General features: G+C 44.3%; 1 protein-coding gene across 7 annotated transcripts in view; it reads left to right on the top strand.

The window, feature by feature from the left end:
- Positions 1-19,429, top strand: part of RAD51B (RAD51 paralog B) — a 466,410-nt gene that overhangs the window by 392,725 nt on the left and 54,256 nt on the right. The window contains exons 12-13 of one of the 7 annotated variants that reach the window (XR_012995903.1): positions 6,704-6,823; positions 13,383-13,531. The exons of 4 other annotated variants lie outside the window; for them this stretch is intronic. The gene's annotated coding sequence lies outside the window, so the exon portion shown is untranslated. Of the gene's footprint in view, positions 1-6,703; positions 6,824-12,470; positions 12,530-13,382; positions 13,532-19,429 lie in introns of those variants that run through there. 2 more of the 7 variants (XR_012995905.1, XR_012995904.1) reach the window with 2 other exon arrangements.

Genomic DNA, 19,429 nt, shown 5'->3' with positions numbered 1-19,429 from the left:
GCAGTTACCGTCAAATGGCTTGAGTCCTTTTTTCATGCAGTTGAAGTTTTATTTTATTTTTTGTAATAGAATATGTAAAGTGGGGTTAACAGAAGTGTAGAGGCAAGGGAGAAAAGAGGTTCTCAGTTAACAGCCCTTTGGAAACCAGAGACCAAGACAAAGAGAAGGAAAAGCCAGAGATGATGTTTCCAGGTGAGAAAGAGGTACTGCGGGATTTTAAAGAAAGCTGTCACATGAAGAGTGGGGGTGAAACTGTGAAACAGAACTTATCGGTGCTTGGGATTTGTTGTGTGCTTTGCAGATGTGCCTCAGCAGGGCCTTCCGATAGACCTTTGGAGATACTTCCATTTCAGGGCTGGAGAGCTCTGGGTGGAGCAGCCACTTGCCCCATTCTCCTTCCCTCTCCTGGGAGGGAGAATGTTTGCGATGTTTTATTTCCTCTTCAGAAGCAATGAAATTTTGTACCAAAACAAGAAATTTCCATGATTGTTTTGTACCATTACCTTTCTGCTGTGGAAAAGACTGGTTTCAAAGTTACGTCTCCAAAACTGGAAGAGTCACTATGATTTGCAGTGTTTACTACACAAAGGTTTCTACAGGAGTGTCTTACATAGCCACCGTGTGGCAGTGAGAAGGGCACATAAAAAGAGGAGGAGGTGGAAACTGAGCAGGCTTTTACTCTAGGCCTTTTCCTAGAGCTCTTCATTTGCCACATCTGTGTTTGGTCCTCCCAATGCCTTGTCTCATGGGCCAAAACGAAGCTTGAGTCCCGGAATAACTGGCAGTGGTGGTAAAACACAAGTCAAAAGGCACTTTCCAAAACAAGCCGCAGTGCGCATGCAATCTTGTGCCTCTGCGGTCAGGAGCTAGTGCAAGCAGGAGGCAAACCTGTTCTTTGCTTTGGGGTGCAGGTTGCCAGCAGATAAGCCACTGCCTTTGTAGGGGTAGGAATGTCTGATTGCACACTGCTGGGGTGGCTCAGTGGGAAAAGGGGACATTTCTGCGCTGGGGGACAGTGGATGTCCCAGAAGGGGACAGGCATTAGGAGTCGAGGGCTGCAGAAGACTCCTGTATTTCAGAGAAGACCTTGATCACAGAGCCACTATGTTCTCCCACAGGATTAGTTGCCCTTAGATTAACCTCATTAACAGTAATTGTAAAGTCTGACACATTTCCCTGTCATTATCTCCCCTGTATCATGCCATAGGATGTCTTCCTCGTGCTTTTGTCTTTTTATCTATCTGGTAGATTAGAGAGCAGAGTTTTTTCACTATGTTATCTCTCAAGCTTTTTTCCTCCAATGTAAACTGGCCAGTTTTAGCACAGGATACATTGCAGTGATCACAGTTCAGTATCTTACTTTTGTCGGGCAAATGTGAGATGAAAAGGACAGCTAGTTATTGTTCAGATAGTAACCTTAATGCCACTGGGGATAAAACTGTGCTTTGTCTTTGGATTGGGATTCCAGTCCCATGGGCTTTTCCCAGTCTTTAGTGAGCGTGGGCATGGCAAAATGCTCTCCATTCTGTGGAATTTCTGGGCCTCTATTGGGAAGGAGATGGCTAGAGCACCACCGTCCTGGTGGCTTGAGGGAAGGGTTAATAAAGTACCAAGGGGCCCGTGTTCAAGGCAGGATGGTCAACCAAAGACTGAGCAGCAGAGAGGAGCTATGAAGTACATATACAGTTCTCAAAGTTAGTTTATTTAAAGGATGTGTGTGCCCAAAAGACAGAGGAAGGATTCTGTTCAAACCTGGCAAATGTGGAAACTAATCTGAGATGCTCTTTGCTAGTGTGGATCTCTAGCACTGGAACAAGACTGAAAATGAACCAGGGATTGTGGTAGTGGGACTAACAGAGCTGCTTGGCCATGCAGTCCCCATGCTGGATTTAAACATCCTCTGTATCACAGTGGACATTCTTTCTTCTTGCACCCCAAGATCAAGAAGTGGAGGTAAACCAGAGCAACACTGTAGGCATTAAAAGCCCAGGATGGAGAGATGGTATCTGCAGTTGAGCTATATTAAATGCTCCCTCCTGCTCTATACACTCGGTTTATGGTATATGCAGCAAGATTAACTGGAAGTTTGCCCTTCCTCAGTTTGGTTGCCACTTGTAACCTAGGCAGGTCCCATTTGGTCTCCCTCAAAAGAAAAAAAAAAGTTGATAATCCCTGTTGTATATACTCCTCTCACCAGAGGGCAATGAAGTCAAGTCTCTTAGTATAGGACTGTCCGGTATCACATAAGCGATGCTCCCTGTGTGCTGAAACCCAAAGAACACCACCTGACTCGGCAACAGTATTCGAATAGAAAGGTGGCACAGGGTCAGGGTGACTCCAGCACAACAGGTGGCACACAGATAAGCAGGCTGCCCTGATTGTCCACAAACCAGCATGGGATACCAGTGGGAGGACTTGGCAACAGTCACTGCAGGAGGAACTAGCATTCACACCTACTTTGTGGCAGATAAACTTATCTGCATCTCAGTAAATCTGCTCCCAAAGTGGCTTTAATAGCCTACATTAATAAGCCAGATACATTGCAAAAACAATGGGGTTTGGAGGCAAGACACTTTAATTCAAAACAATTGAAGTCAACCTGCAGCACAGCTGAAGTGCAGAAAAGCTGTGATGGACAGAAGGCCTGCAGGAAGCAAAACAGGAAGAGTTGAGTATGAGCTGCTGCCAGTCCTTGCAGGATTTTAAAGAGGGCTGATCTGAATTGATTGAATCAAAAGTGAATGGGAGAGGCTAACTGATGCAAAGAACTGCATTTGTAATGTCTTCATTTTTCCATTACCTTTCCTTATTCTCTCTAGAATGCTGCTATTGCATCTCACAGCAATAAGCAGCTCAGCCAAGGACTGTCATTTGGTATTCCAGTCTGACCCAGTATTTTGCAGGGTGCCAAACAGCCACAGTGTAGATGCCTCAACCCTTCCCCCAACCCCGACACACAGAGAAGCGTCTATGCAAAGCCTTACAAAGCCTTTCAAATGCCCTGCAAGTGGGACAAAGATAGGAAGAAATGAGATCTCTTCTCAGATTTCAAGAGTCCATTTAAAAATTGCACCATGTGGATGAACTGGAGTTCTCACCAGCAGGCTTTGGGAAATGAAACTTTTGCTTTTGGGTACTAGCTTGACTTTGATCCAGGAGGCCCATCACAGCTACTAGTTAACATTTGACTCAGAGACTGTTGGAGGAGAGTGTGTTTGGAGGGTGTTTCGAGGGACAGTGACTTTTTGTGAAGCCCCGTGGCCAGGTTGCAACCAAATCCCAGCTCGTTCAAATAGGTGGTCCCATTTCTGATGAGAGAGGGCTGAGGGCAGGATAAGCTATGGAGGATTAGCTCCCACTCCCTCCTGGAGCAACTGAGTGGCATGCTGCCTCACCATTCCTGCTCATACCTGTGCTGTGGTAAAGGATATCAGACTCCGGAGCTATCAGTCCATCACTGCGTGTGAACACAGAAAGTGTATTTGCTACAAGAGCACTGGCCTGGGAAGATGGTGGCTTGGCCAGGCTGAGCTCGGGTGCACCCGCTGTGCCTTCCCTCCCTCGCCACTTGATCAATACCCCACTCCTTCCCCCACCCTCCTGCCCATTTTCCACAGCAGAGAGCAGACACAAGGGGACCCTTTCATCTTGGCACATCCCCTTGCTGATTAATGTGATGCAATGTTCCCACAACAACAACACTATGCCGGCCATGTAATTAGGCGGGAGATAATGAATGCTTCAGAGACTATTCAGGCAGCAGTGCCCGCCTCCCCGCTGAACAAGCTCCTTTCTCAGCAGTGAAGCCAAGTGGAAGGAGAGGCAGCAGAAATGCCATTGGTGCCGCGCTTAATTGTACAGGAATCGGGGGGATCTCGCAGTAGAAAAGAGAGTAAGGGCCGTTGTGGGAGAGATGGGCAAGTGGGTCTACTCTGGTATCTCGGGGCCAATCTTTTTGTTATGTCTTTTCATGTGTTTGACCTTGTGGCAGGAGAAGCCTTAAATGTGCACATCTCTGGCTTTGTATGTGTGTGCCTTTTTTGTTTCAAATCATTAGGGAAAGCCATCATTTAATAAGCATAAGAGTCTGTCTTCTCAGTAACCCAGAGGCAAAGATGCTGGTGCTACTTAGTGGCCTTTGAAATGTGGGAAACACACTGGGGATACAATAGGCTTATTCTCTTTTAGGGGGCTTTACAGTTAAGCTGCCATTGTCTGGCTAACATTAGCAAGAAAGATACTCCCCTTTCTCCCCAACCCTTATGTAGACTCTGAGAAAACAACCAATTGGTTTAAAATGCACTATCCAAATGCCTTCAGATCACTGAGAATAAAGCCAGCAAGGACCTGAAAGTCTGTCTGATCAGCTGGAAGCCAATGAATCTACTGTCAAAGGTCTTAGCAGAAATTCAGTCCTCTGCTCAAGTCGCTTTCTGGAGTTTTTTATCATTTGTTTGTTGATGCAAAATCTTTTTAAATGTCACACCTGACCATACCACGTACTAAATGTAGGCACTGCAGCCTGGTGTAAGCAACTGGTAAAAGTCATCATAAACCGACTTCAGTAATTGTAAAAATAAAAAGGTAACTGAAGTTTTGCGTTAGGTGCAAATAGGCAGAAAACAGCTGTTGGTGATAGCAATGAATCAGGGAAGCTCAGTTTGTGTGTGGATTAGGTTAATTTCTGAGCAAAAGGTCACTGGAGGGTGGCATATATCAGAAAGAACAACTTAAAAGTTATAAAATAGAACAATTCATATGCACACTCATATTTAAGCCTGCCTCACTCCAACAAGCTCTAAAGCCATAATGTGCCCTTTTGTAAATAAGTACGTTCCCAGGCAGACCCACTGATCACCCTACAGAACTAAGTGACACTCTTTTGTGCATCCCTTCTTGAACAGTAAATGGATGCAAGTTATATTATTCTATTGCTTAAATCCATTTTCTAATCAATTTAGTATATAATGTGCACTGCATATCACTGCTGCACATTTTGACATGGTGCACAGAAAATTCTTAAACTTTCCTAGTATCTACAGTGTCAGAAAAACAGGTTTCACTGAGAATCTTTCCATGTTGCAAAGTAATAGTAGAGTTGCAACCAAAAAAAAAAAATTCTGGCAGGGAGAACAGCTTTTACAAAAGAAAATCAGTTCCACTGACATCTTCACAGAGCTACCCAGTGGTATGCATCATCATGTGCCTCCGTGTCATACAAACACACTGCATTTGTTTGTACCATACCATTGCATCCCGAAGCAGATGCACGTAGTCTCACTGTAACCCCCAGATCATGTGTCATCTATTCCCCCTCCCTCTATCACATGCACAAACACGGCCAACAGGCTGTATGTGTGAAACAGAGAAGGAAAATAGATGACGTGATGTGAGGGTTATAGTGCTTCTAAAATTGATGGTCAGCATTTTATTGGTGTCAGGGACTCAAAGGTTAAGAAGCAAAAGAAGTGATACTGGAACTAAGAAGCCCAGTTGTTACTGCCCAAAACTGAGAAAAAACTCTGTCCTGAAAGGACATTCAAATGTTTTCCTTCTGTCTATGCTGTTTGCTGGCAAGGAATGCTCTAGCATGGACTTAGGTTAGTACTTCTCTCAGTAGCATGTTGTCCTCCAGATGAACATAAAGTCAGTGTCAGCATTGATTCTGATTTGTAAACTGTATCTATATTGATGAGTGCCATTCCTATAAATCGACCAGGCTGTGGTAAAGGTATTTGATTATCTTACTGACAGCTTGAGGCAGCATCCTTTAGCAGCAAACATGTTCAACGGGTTTCAAGAGGAGTGAGCGCAAGCACAACTCACGCAGGATCTATGAGACCAGCTTGCTCTCATAAAGTAGGATATCTCCTTGTGATTTCTTTTTCCGCTCTGCCTAATCTGATAGCAAAGCAAATTGCATCAAACTCCAGCATGCACTGCACATCTGGGAGTGGATTATCCAGTACAAAAGCCATTCAGTCACCAAGACTTCAGTGACATGACCTTTCTCAGGGCAACCCGCAAAGAGATTGGCACTTCTAGAATTATGTGATGTTGGCAACATCTGGAATTCAGTTGTCTCCGGTAAAAAAACAGATGTTTTGCTTCTCCTGGTCACAAATTTCTCCCCATGTTCACTGTTCTAGTTTCTGTTTAAAGTTGGATTCAGCCAAGAAAGGAACATAAATTTGCTTGGAAACTGTCCCAAAGAATCTGCCATCTGAACTTCAGAATGTTTTGCTGCTTTACTTGCTCTTGACAGGCTCTTAACCCATCCAGATCTCTAGTTGTGATGGAATTTCTTTTGCATCTTTTCTATTGGCCCAAGTGATGTGAGGACCATCCCAGTGAAACCCTGATACTGTAGTAGCCAGGAACAAGGTAAGGGAAGAGGCTGTCTATGTGTCCCTTGCTGCTACTGTAACAAGGAAAGAGTATTGCAGCCACCTACGCTCCCAAATTATGCTAAACCTGGACCATATTTTGGTCTCTTATGGCTGTTGCAGAATAAACCAAAGGAAAAGTTAGGTAAGAATAACGAGCTAAGTAGCACCAAGATCACAGAGCCTTTGCTGACCAGTTGACTTGTTTTTTCATAACTCATGCTGCAGCTTGTATAGACTGATAGGCTCCTGCAGACAGAATACAGAGTGTTAAAAAGTCAATAGGGTAACAGCTCATATTCACTTTTCATTTGCAGTGCAAACCCTTTACCCTTAGCTGTTCTGGCAGAGCAAAAGGGGTCGATCAACAGTTTCTGGACTGTTTCAGCGTTGAGGAATCCCAAGACTGGCACAAGAAATCAAACCAGGAGAAGGAGGTATGGCCAAAGTACTTCTGCAAGTACTCAGCAGCTAGAACAGTCTTTTCGGCACAGCTCAGAGCAGGTGTGGGAACATGTGCCATTTGTGCCAGGCACGCAATCCCAGAGTGCCGTGGCTGTAGCATGACAAGTTTGCTGGGAAATGGGAGAGAGAAGAGGGAGCAGCAGGAGGCCTGGCACAGTGCTGAGCTCAGTCCTGACTCTGCACACCAGCTCTGGCATCAGTATAGTCCTGGCCCTGTGCTCTCTGTCCTCCCATGCCCAGTGCAATACCAGCCACATGTGAAACTCCTGCTGACTCACACCCGTGGCCTGCAACAGTCTTGGCTTTGCCTGTGTTTAGTTCTCCGTGCAGCACAGCATGGTCATGTTCTTGTACAAAATCCTCTCTGCTAAGTGTTGCTGTCTATCGCTGTCCTAGCTTTGCATGCATACCCATTCCCCAGCCGAAAAACGTATTTCTGGCCCACCTACTACTAACTTCTTCCCAGTATAAAACTTCTCAGTATAAAACTTCCCCACTTTAAAAACAAGTTGGAGTACCCTGGACCAGGAAGAGGGCTGTGGGAAAACAACACAATGGCTTTAGATAAGCAACCGAGTAACCAGCTCGAGGGGAGGGTACAAAAGGGGGGCAAAAGCAAACCTACAGCCTGCTTCTGCGCTTGCCAGCCACAACAGGCAGCTGTTTTGCCAGTGCTGAGAGCTCAGAAGTAAGGCAACACTAAAGAGTTAAAAAGGTTTTCAGGGAAGGTGGGCTGGTGAGAGAGGGGGGAAAGAGGAGGAGCAATTCTCTTGTGCACAGACTTTCCAGAGCCTCCAGAGATCAGTAAGCCCCAGGGAACCACAGGCCTATGCATAGGATGCTTGGGGTTTTTAGATCTGTTTTAATTTAGAGGTTTGGGATCTAAATAGATAATGATATACCCTGAAATTGATGTATGGTGACAGGATATAACTTGTCATAGCAAACAGAACTGCAAGGAATGACCAAAATTCAACCTAATTCAGCCTAAAATTCAGCCTGATAGCAAGGGAATCTTACAGTCATATTCGGAGACAAGCAGTTGTTTGCTGTGAGTCATTAAAGTATTTGAGATCTGAGAAGGTACCAAAATAGCTCAGACATGCACCTACATGTGTCACACTTACCCACATCTTACTGGTCCCTGGTAGCCAGCCTTTCTCCGGTTTAATTTCATCTCATTACCCAAAGATACGCCCCTTGTGCATTTATTTTGTTAATGAAATGCTGGCTCTATTGGAATATCAACTCTGTAGGGGTTGCCAGGACATATAAAAAAGAACAGCCATAAAACTATGTTCATTATTATTGCAGTGTAATGTCAGGTCTAGTACGGCTTCCAGAAAGCAGGAGAGGGAGAACAGAACTTAACATGTCCCTGACCTGTCCAGAGGGACAAAACAGAGAGCTTTTATTTTATTTGTTTCTACAGTGACTCAGTCTGTAGTAACTGGGTTAAAGTCCACTTAGAAACGAATAGAACAAAAGGCCTCCTGTTAGTGCTGGACATTTTCCCTCTTCAGATATCACCAGAAGGATTTAAAAAAAAAAAAGAAAAAAAGCCCTCCAGCAGAATGCAGGAAACCACAAGCTTATGGGAATGTAGCAGCACTTTGGAAAGGAAAACACTGCCTCAGACTTTCATCTGCAGGGCTTGCTTTTTTTTTCCCCCCATTTTTTCCTTACCTTCTTTTCATCTCCTTACAGCTAGAAGCATTTGCTAGGTCAACACAGAGCCTGGAGAAAAGGCTGGTGGGGAGAGCAGTTAGGTTGCAGGAGGTCATTGCCAGATCCCAGACAGAGAGAAAATAAAATTGGCTGGTGCAGATCACTGTAGTCTGCGAGGGGGCTGCAGCACAGAGGGAGCGAGCTTTGGTGCAGCTGGAGCTTGTAACTTCCAGTCCCATAGTTGCTTGCCAGACTGAGGGTCTTACTGGGGTCAGAACCCTGGATCCTACAGGCCGTATTACAAGGGGAAAAAAAGAGCATTTTCATAATTTTTATTTGGTATGTCTGGTCTTTTTTTTTATGTAGCTTAATGACATCTAAGTAACAAATTACATAATGTTCTCTAAGATATAAAAAGTATCCAAAATGCTTTCTGGCTTGCATTCTAAGTATTGTCATGGCATGCCTGTGTTTTCATTATAAAGCAAACATTTTCCAACAAGCATTCACTGAATTTCATTAATTTTCACTTCAACTTTTTCCTAAGGAATGTGAACGGACAGTAACAGAAAAAGCATGGTGAAATTATATTTTGCATATAAGAATGAGCACTTTATTGAATTTTGCAAAACTTCCTTTTCCCCTCTCAAAAAAAAAAAAGCAACCCCAAACCTGAAGAAAATTGCAGCTATCTAAAATGAAATGGAAGAGTGGAGTTCAATGTTACTTCTTAGCTATAGCTTTAGCTATTATTGTGATCCTGGTTTGTACAAAAGGATATGTCACTTTTTGTTAGGTGAGCTTTATGTTGACCTCGATTAGGGAAACAGCTTGATGAATGGTGTAATGAGCAATGTGTTTGGTGTAAGGGAGGAATGGGAATGCATAGCCAGAGCTGGACCACATAAGCCAACTGTTAGTTTAATTTAGACTGCTGCAGAACCATAATCTCAAGTGGTAAGCTTTTGAGTGACTTGACCAAGACCGCATAGCACATAAGTAGTTACTTTATTTGGTTAGATGACTGATTCCATACTGAGTTACAGAAGTTTGTCTTTTGTGTGTTCAAAATAAATAGGTAAACAGAGTCGACCTTGCCATGCCTATTTCACTGACAACTGATGACACCGTGCGGAAAATTCAGTCTTTAATACAAATTTCCATCCTTAATACTAAGTGAATCAGTTGCTTGTAGTAGTTATATATACAGTGATAAACACACACACACACCCCCACACACACACCCCCCATGATACATACAGTGTCTCCTCTCCAGGTCATTAGGGCTGGTTTGCATTTCAAATAGCGATGAGAATCAAAAATCAAATGGCTGGTTTTTGCTCATGTGAAGTGAGTTATTCCAGATTCTAGTGGAAATTATCTTCTGCAAAACCTCTAAATTTGGCTTCTTTATCAGCATTTTCATTAAAATAACGAAGTTCAAATATTCTATCTTCTTACACAAAGTCTCCTGCCTTAGCCTTCTCTGGGCTGAAGAATTTGAGTTCTCCCAGCCTCTCTCCATATGTCACCTGCTCCAGCCCCTAACCATTTTAGGGTCCTTCCACTGGGCTTCACTTCAGCTTGCCAGTGTCTTTCTTGCACTGTATGCCTTAAGACTGGACACAATATTCCAGTATTTGTTAACTAACACATGGTTAAAGGCTATTGTGTCCTTAGTGTGATCACAGCTAGTCACAGTTGAAAGCATGTTTTAAAACCTGTCCAGAGCTAGAAAATTAAGCCTGACTAGCCAGGATGTTTTAAAACCCAGTTGGGACTACTTACACTGAAAAATTCCAACATCTTACAACATATGCTAACTAACACACTGTTCGGCACTCAGAGTAGATAAGAAGGGTGACTGCTCCTACCTGGATAGTTTTAAGTCCGGATCTTAGGAGATAGCTGTTTTCAGACATAATTTTAAATGTAAAACAGTTAAATTTAGCATCATCCCAGTAAACAGATGTTCTAACACAAAACCATTTTCTAGTGTAAATGTGCTGACTTGGAGCATGTTTGGTAGCTAGTGCAGTTTACTACATGATGCACTTTGATCTCATCCTTACGGATCAACCATCCAGATGGAAATGGAGATGTGCTGCTGGTTCATAAGGGAGAAGGCTTGCACAGCTCTGGCTAATGGGGGGGTAACTGGAGCATGCCAATCTCTGCCGTGTCACTGTAAAAGCATTGCATCGCCACATACAGAAAGGCACATTCGTTGCTTTTTAAGGTCCAAACTGTCCTTGATAACCAGCACTGCCGATACCAGTGTTCACAGGGAACAGGGAATGGAGAACATTCCCTGAAATTTGTTGCAGGTTCAGAGCTTCTAACTCCACCTTCCTGAGCCTCGAGAGAGAAGCGTTTTTCCTCCGCTCCATCTGGTACAGCGCTCTGGAAAACTTCAGCTTGGCCCCCACCCTCCTCAGCCCCTGAACTTTGTAATTTTTCAGCTGCCAGAATCACTAACTGCCCAGTTTTATGTAACTCCAAATATCTGCAGTGGAGCTGGAGAATACACACATGGAGGAAGTTTTGTGGCTTTTAAGCTATGCCCAGAAGTTTGCCTTATTTTTTTTTTTGGTGGGAGGGGGAAGAGGAGGAATGCAATAGGGCTATACACAGGACTTTTCAAAATAGAATGGAAATTCTGTCTGCTGCAAGGATAGGTGTAGGTTTGCTTTTGAAATCCCCCTCTTTTTGGAAGGGGCCTGAAACACATTTCGGGGGGGGGGGGGGCTGGGTGCTGTTATATTTGATAAGTGTAAATACATAAATAGTAATTTTTAGAGGTTTTCAATTCTTCGTGTTTGTTGCCTTTTGCTCTAGGGGGCCAAATCTAACTTGTAACAGCTATTGCCAATGTCTGTATAGCCAAAAGGGACCAATGGTTTTCCCCAACCTCAGCTAACAGCTTCCCAGATGAATATGCTGTGCCTAGGCTTCTGCAGCCAAGCCAAGCAAATGGACATGCAGCTTTTGCGGCACTTGAAGCTTTATACTCCAGTACCACAGAAAAAACAGCAAACACTCAGAGAAGGCAGGCAGGGCAGGGAGGCTGGCATTTCCAGGGCCCGTAACCCCCTTTTCCCTCATTCCCTTTCAAATTGTTTGCAAAGCCCCAGTCGATTTTTATGTTTGCCGTTTCAAAAGAAATATGTTGTGGTGGTTTGTGTGTGTGTGTGAAAGAGAGCAAACTGGAAGAATGAGGCTTAAGCACTGTAATAACAAAACAGCAAACAGCCTATCAAGCCAGGGACAACCCTGCAATAAACTAGCATATCCAGACCTGTAATCACAAGTGACCTAGCAATAACAAATCAGTGCATGCCTATGGGTGTGGGAGAGAGATGAGCAGAAGTGAAAGAGATACATTCCCAGAAGAGTAGAGAAAGAGAACAGAAAAATTGAGGTGTGGAGGAGATAAACAGGAGGAGCTTGCACTTTGAGTGTGTTGTTTGTGCATGTACATCCTAAGCAGTTGAAGTTAAAACTTTCTTCCTGTTTCCTACAACATGCAGAATTCCATGCTTCTGCCAAATGTTGAAACAGGAGCAAAAATCAGCATCAGTTCCTCTTGAAACAAAATTAAAACTGCATGAAAACAGCAAACTGTTAACACAGCATCCAAGTCAGAGTTGTTATCTGCAGGCCAGTTGTGCCAGTGCTCTGTAGCCAGAGGAGCCAGAGGTAGGAGCCACCGCAGTCATAGGGGGATGAAACTAAATGAATAGCAAAATGGAAGCTTACAGAAGTAAGCTGTCAGTAAGGTTAGTTTTAAAAGGATGTGGTTAAAGATAAATATCAAAGTGTGCATAGCAGAGCTATGTTAATGAATTGCAGTCTTTCCAGTGACAGAATCGGAGTCATTACTCAAGTCAGATTGTAGATGTGGAGGTATGATGCTCTTGCCATATAACTGAAAGGTGTGTCTTCTCCCAGGTTGCAAGACTACCTTCTTGGATGTGAATAAAATGGAGCTTTTGGTTAGGACAGCTATGTCTCTCCCAGGGACGAGGAGTGACTGAAACAGCAAGAGAAGACTGGACGTGCTTACAAATGTGGTGATTCATGACCATGTGTATCCTCTGTCCATGGGAGAGACAAGTATGTCGGTACAAATGGAATTACTGTTTCACAGTCCTTAGTGAGATTTTTTTTTTCTGCAACCCCTTTGGGACCCTGTTGATGCACAGCCTGTGTGCTGCAGGCTGAATTGGTTCCTGAGTGCACTTAGTATTTAAAGACATTAATAATTTAGGGCAGTCTGCCACAACTTCATTTGGTGTGATTGGAGCTTCTGACCTCTCCAGGCTCTAATTCCCAAAAAGCAAGGGACTGGGGCACAGGCACAGAGAGCGCCCAGCTGCGAACACCCTACATGTCAAGGTGTGACTATGGATGCCAGGGAGAGCCTTCCAAAGGGACTGAGATTAATGCTTGGCAAGGACAGGAGTTATTTTACCAAAGTCCCACGTTTTTTATCAGATGTCTTCACCATGTTGATATTGTGGAGCCAGAGAGGTTAGGGGTCTGAACAAACAATGTTGTTACTGCAGCAATCCTGCTTGCTTCCCATATCTTCTCCTGGCTTTAAGGGGCTTGATGAGTTGTTGGGTCTCTGGTGTGTAACCAGAGCCCCTCACTCAGTGCTGTTTGGTGCATCCTTAGCCAGTGCCAGGCTCAGAGGGCAATAGACCAGAGGCTCTAATGGAGGTAACAATGATGCTGGAGTTTACAGCCAAGGTCAGGGACAAGAGAGCAGCCCACCTTTGGGGGAGGCCATAAATGGTTGTCAAGTTCAGATTGAGGAAAGCAGCAAATGGATGTGTCTGTTTTTTTCTTTTCTTTCAGGGCTGACTTGGGAGGCTGAGTGACTGAAGTCTGACCATACACTGAACCTTGCAAATTCCAGACAGGGCACTGATCAAAGCTGGCCAGAGACATTGTGTGGAAATGGGAGGTGGTGCCCTGTGTGTATTGTCACATTAAAGGCTTTTTCTCTTGAATCAAATTTGGGCAGTGCATTGGCATAGGACTCCTTCCCTCTCCACCCTGCCCAGGCCAGCTGGCTCAAGGCTCTAGAGCTTGGCAGATATGTTTTGGGCTGGGTACATATCAGCAGTGTCCTCCCTCTCTTGAAATTCTTAGCTTTACTTGAACTGCTGTTGAAAGAGTGGAGTTATTTGTGCAGAGGATGAGGAGAACTGAAAAGAAAGAGGAGGTCGAGAAGTGCGGCTTTGAGCACCCATCCAGAGCTACTCCACGGGGGGTGGCTGGCGTGACAGAAATGACAAGGGTGGTGGGCTTGTCTCATGGTGCTGCCAAGGGGCAGAGGGCCAGAGCTCCTTGCCTCTCCCTGAAATTGCTCAGGAGAGATGAGCCCAGGATCCCTCTTACCCTCCAGTATGGGATGGCAGTGTGAGGATGGAGATGTGGGTCCCAGTGAGGCACATTATTACCCTATACTTTTGAGGCCGAAGTTGCCCCATGTCCCCTGTGGCTGGCAAGAGGTGTCTGCAGTGATTCTTCCCAGCATGGCAGAGGGCACTCCATGCACCATCGCAGCCTGCACCCAAAGGCTCCCGGCTTTCACTAACTGCCAAGTGGATGGAGCCAAAATCATCTTTGCTTTATGGTGCCAGGCCCCAGCTCAGAGGATGTGCATATGTTTTTTCTAAGCTACACAAATTGACACAGCAAATAGTCCCAGCATGGGAGGAAAAGGTAAAACACTGTGACCTCATTTCAATGAAAAAATTCATCCATCATGCGGAGAAGTAATTAAAAAGCATGGCGATTAAATACATGCCAGCAAATATCTTCAAATCCTAAGTCACTCGTGCCCAAAATAAGCAGTGCCTGTGCACATTCAGAGGAAAAGGTAGTGCTTCATGTTTTCCTTTTTCAGCCCGTGCAGCCTCCGAGTCCTGTGCAGCCAACTTGCTTCTTTGGGCTTCCTCGTCAGAGGCAAAGAGTTAATTTCAGGAAAAAGAAGTTCTCTCTCTCTCTGGATGATAAAAATGAAAAAGAAAAATCACAGTGTGCTTGGCTGTATTGGGAATGAAGTTGTTGTGTCCCAGCTTTGCATCCTGAAAATCAGGACTTTCAAAACCAGGACCTGTAGTATCTTAAGTGGAGAGGTGATATTCCAAAACTGCGGATAGCACATTCTTGTGAGATTTAGCAGCTGCCCTCGGGAAAGTGTTCTGCAAATTTCCTTTTTTATTCCCCTTTCCTTATTTTTATTTGGTTTCTGTTTCTGCTAAAGCTGAAACAACAGATTCGGAGCTTTAACTTTTGGGAGAGTCAGACGTATTCAGATTTTTAATTGGATTCACATAGCATAATAATGGGTTAAATCAAAACACACACAAAACCAAACATCCCTGTGTTCTAAGAAAGTTTGGTTCCAGATCCAAACATCATATCTAAATTAAATTCTTGTTTCCCTGCTACTAGCCAGAAACCATGGTGAGATAAGTGAGATCAGATGGGGAAAAAAAGGAGGCTCAAATTTATGGCAGAAAAGTTCTCAATGTAACAGCATATCTTTGGCTGCCCTGTCGAGGAAGGAAAGAGAATAATATTTCTGTCTACTCCCACTTTACAACTGGCTAGGTACACTAACGTTTTTTACTTCCTTCTGAATGAGTTGACTTTTGCTGGAAGCAGAGTACTGGCATGATCTGGTACGAGAAGCCTATGTTCCCGCCTGCCTGGCCTCTCCTGCTGGGCAGATCAAACATGGCTTTCAGGTAAAATGCTGCCTGCCTTCTTTGTCTTGTGCTCAGTTACTAGCAATGATGGGCTTGTGTAGGAGCTGTTAGGAAGCCCTTGAATCTCACCATGACCAAAGTCTCATGCAATTGTGGAAAGCGGACTGTCTGACAGGGTGTATGACAAGGCCAAACAACGGGCCTGATGGAAGGTGTAGATGGCAGGGGAGAGGGAGAATGAATCTAATATGTGCTTGGCCTGCGCAAGCTCATGTACTCACAGCCGGGAAAGTTCAATTCCAGAGTTATTTGTGTTTAAGTGAAAAGAAAAGGAAAGAGAAAATCCGGTGGCAGAGGGGGGAAAGTACCACACGTCAGACTGGAGTTGAAAGGAATACGTAGGTGATTCCTGTGTGAAGCCTTGGTATGTGTATGGGGTGTTACAAACCCCCCTGCCCTCCCAGTTTGTCCAGTGCCTTCTCAGGGTCACAGCAAGCCTGAAGGAGTGCCAGGAGTGCACCTTCAGCCTGAGTGGACATACGTGGTGGTCTTTATCCCCATTACAGGAACAGCAAGACCAAGACCTGGAGTCACACGGTGGGTCTGGTTGTCTCTTGTGACTGTTGTACAGGGGTGCAACTCCATTAACTGCAGAAGATCCGCTCTGACTTGTGACTATGTGTGAAAGAGGAATTAAGCTGAGTAAGTCCATGGCGGAGCGGAGCACGCAGCTGAGGACTTATGATGGCCTGGCACAACTTTGTGTTGTGGCTTTGCATTGTTTCTTTCATCTGTATTGAAAAGGTGCGCACATGCCTTGCAGCGAGCAAAAACTTAACTGTTTTTACTTCCCTTGCACGCTGTTTCAGCTGGCATCTCCTCCTCTTTATCTGAGCGCAGCTTCTCCTTGCTCCTTGCACAAGAAACCACAAGCGTGTTGAGGCTGCACCGTCACAAGCAGAACAACACATGGTCGCATCAGTGGGTACAAAGTGCGGAGCCCTCTCCTCCCCCTGCTCCTGCTCCCAGGACAGACGCCGTCAGCTGTCCGTTACTGCAGGTTACCATGAGCCCCATCCCTGGGTCTCCCAAAGCGCGTCTTAAGTTTCTGGCAGGAGGGCTTGGGGGACCCAGAAACAGACCTTCTGCCTGCTCTGGCAGCTCCACATCGTGCCTGCCTAGTGCTGACCTTCCCTGCCCTTCGGCCTCTGCCCTTTCCTCCTGACCTTGTGGGATTATTCCTGCTGTGCCTTCTCCAGGAGAAGGCCTCTCGGCTGCTGCTTTAGTGTCGAGGGTGACTGTGAGAGGAAAGAAGAAAATCCCCCTCCGATGACTTGCTTTTGTGGAGAGCAGTAAACAATACCCTGGGCACCCTGCTGAAGTGCCTGTGGAAAAGCACGTTAACCCTCTGTGCGCTAACCACCCCCAGGCTGCCATCTTACCCCCACAGCACACTCAGCTGCCCTCATTTCCAGCCAGGAGGGCCCTTCTCTGTCCTTAAGATACCAAATCATGCCCGTCCTGCCCTGTTTTCTGGTTTTGGCCTGAAGAACAAGATCAGAGGTTGGATTTTTGCTGGAGTTTATCCTTGCCCTATCCTCGTCTGCTTGAAAGGTTGGCTGTGGGTAATGGGAAGAGCCACTTCCTTGGTTACTGCACCACAGGCCACAGGTGCTGGAAGGGGGAAGCAGGGGGGGATTTTTTGTTTGTTTGTTTGCCTTTCCCTGAACCATGAAGCTCTGGGCAGTGCTGAAGGCAGGATACCAGACGTGATGGCCAGGATCTGGTTCTGCACATTCTCCTTCCCCTGTCCCAGAGGAGCGGGGCTTGTGGCCCCAGCAGCCTTTTCAGGCCCTGTCAGCAGGGGAGTGAGAACTAGGCCCATGGGTTGCATCAGGGCTCTTTTTCTGGTCATGCTGGTTGGTTATAATGAGAAAATACTCCAAATTCCTAGTGAAAAATCCTTTCTCCCTTTCATTATTACTGGGCCAGACGAGCTAAGCTAGCACCAGAGCACTGAATGGCGGCTGGCTAGCAGTGCACACAGTGGTGCCAGGGTGGGAGTCAGGACTCCTGAATCCTCACCCCAGCTTCGCTCTGTGGTGTTTTATATAAACCTCAAAAAATCAGTTAACTTGCTGTACGTTCTGTCTGAATGTACCTGGACATGAAACAGGATCAGTGATACAATCCCAAATGTTGTTTGAAAGCTCAGTTATCTACGTGAGTAAAAAAGATCTTGCAGTGAAAGATACTGAAATGCAAAGTGGTGGGGCTGTCTCAGACTTGATTTCTGAGCAACACTGCTTTCAGATACAGCAGCAGGCACCTTAAAAATGTGCTTCATTGTTTTGATTTCTGTTCCTGATCTTTTGTAGAAATTTAACATATATTCTGGACAGTAGGTTGAATCCAAAATGGATAAAGACTTCCAATTCAGGGTGCCCTGCCTCATCACTGAGGCATTAGCAGCAAGGTGTGACTGGAAGTACTCAGCAATGCAAGGTGTTATGGAGAATGTACTGGTTAAAACTTATTGGTGGACTGTGAAATGTAAATGAATTAATATTTAGAAAAGATTTCACAATTTTTCAGCTGCAAACTCGAGTATACGTTCAATGGTTAACAAACCATTATTGAGGCATGAAGACACCCTGTCAAGTCCTCACAGTCTCTGAACTGGGAAGATTTGTCTTGGTTTATGTCTGTGTTGATTTCTTTTTGCTTCTTTCTCAGGGCCTTTTTTCCTTCTTTTTTGTGATTTGGATCATGGCTTTAATTCCTGGGAACTCTGAGAAGCACATTTTCTCTTTTCTTGGGAGATGGATGCTGAATTTCTTACAGAATTGATTTGATCAATATGAAATCAACAGGAAAATTAAAGTGCTCATTCTCACTATAGGTGCACTCCATCTGTGGGGGTTTTACTTAAGAGCAGAATGAAGAATAGGAGAAGTTTGAGGATCCAAGATTTGTGTATATCCTACATTGTCAGTCTCTGTTCTGTTATGTGGAGATAACCTTCAATTCCTTCCCTGTATGTTTCCCATTTCCCCTTTTATTTTAACTTGTGTTTCAAATCACAATTTTCCCATGCTTTTCTTTAGCCTTCTTTAAATATTTTTAAAATATTCATTAGCCTCATAGTAGTCCTTCTAGGTAAGTAAATGTCTTTTAACAATAAAATCTTTTACAGGTGGGAAAACTGAGGTACAGAGTATTAAATAATATAATTACTTAATGAATTCAAAAATATTTCAAAACTTTTAAGTACCTTTTGTTGTCAGCCTATATTTTATATTTTAATATCAGAGAAACTTCTTTGAGCATTCTTTAAATGAAAAACGCTAACTGTGTGATGGTGGGCAAGGAGCAGATAGTGAACATAGTAATTTTGGAGGAAATCCTTGGGAATTCTAAGTACCCATCATATCTCCAGATGGCCTGAAGGCCATGTTTTATATTGCAGTATTTCCATTGGTTTTTGAAATAGTTTTGAGACATTTCCAGATGTCTTGATTGGAAAAGGTGCTGCTAAAGGTTGAAGCCCAGATTACCACTATAAAGGTCTAAGAATCTCATGGAAAAAAAATCCTACTCTTCTTTCTTTTGGTACTTAGGTAGCACCTATCAGCATAGTATCTAGCATCTTGTATGTATTTAAAAATAGAAATAACAGTAACAAACCCTCTGTCTGTCTCTTCCTTCCCAGCCTGTAAGTGAAATAGCTTGATTTGTTCAAAGGACTTTTTCCTTGTGGGTTCTAAATATTTAGCTGTGGTTTTGCACAGTTTATCTACTGTTCCATTACTCCACTGAGAGGGGGAAAAAAAGATGCCATTTCCATTATTTCGTAGAACTCAGAAAGCCACAGTGTTACGTGTTCCCTCTACTGATTCCCATGAAGAGCTTAACCAACACCATTCCCAGAGCTGTGCATTCATTACTTCATTCATGCACAACCAGGGATGTTTTGGCAGGATTTGGTGTTGTGTAAGCCACGTGTGATGTTAAAGGAAGGCTGCTATATATGTTAATTGCAGCCATTCACAGGATGGGTGTGAAGATTTAATATTTGCTTGTAGAATATGTTTGAAAAATCATTATATTCCCTTATTAATACCCTGTGAACTTGATAAAGTAACATGTTAAATGAGCATCATTTTTCTCTGTTTTGTCTAT

Source organism: Aptenodytes patagonicus, chromosome 7, assembly GCF_965638725.1.
Source record: "Aptenodytes patagonicus chromosome 7, bAptPat1.pri.cur, whole genome shotgun sequence".
NCBI classification, from domain to species: Eukaryota; Metazoa; Chordata; class Aves; order Sphenisciformes; family Spheniscidae; genus Aptenodytes; species Aptenodytes patagonicus.
This window is presented reverse-complemented; position numbering and strand designations above follow the sequence as displayed.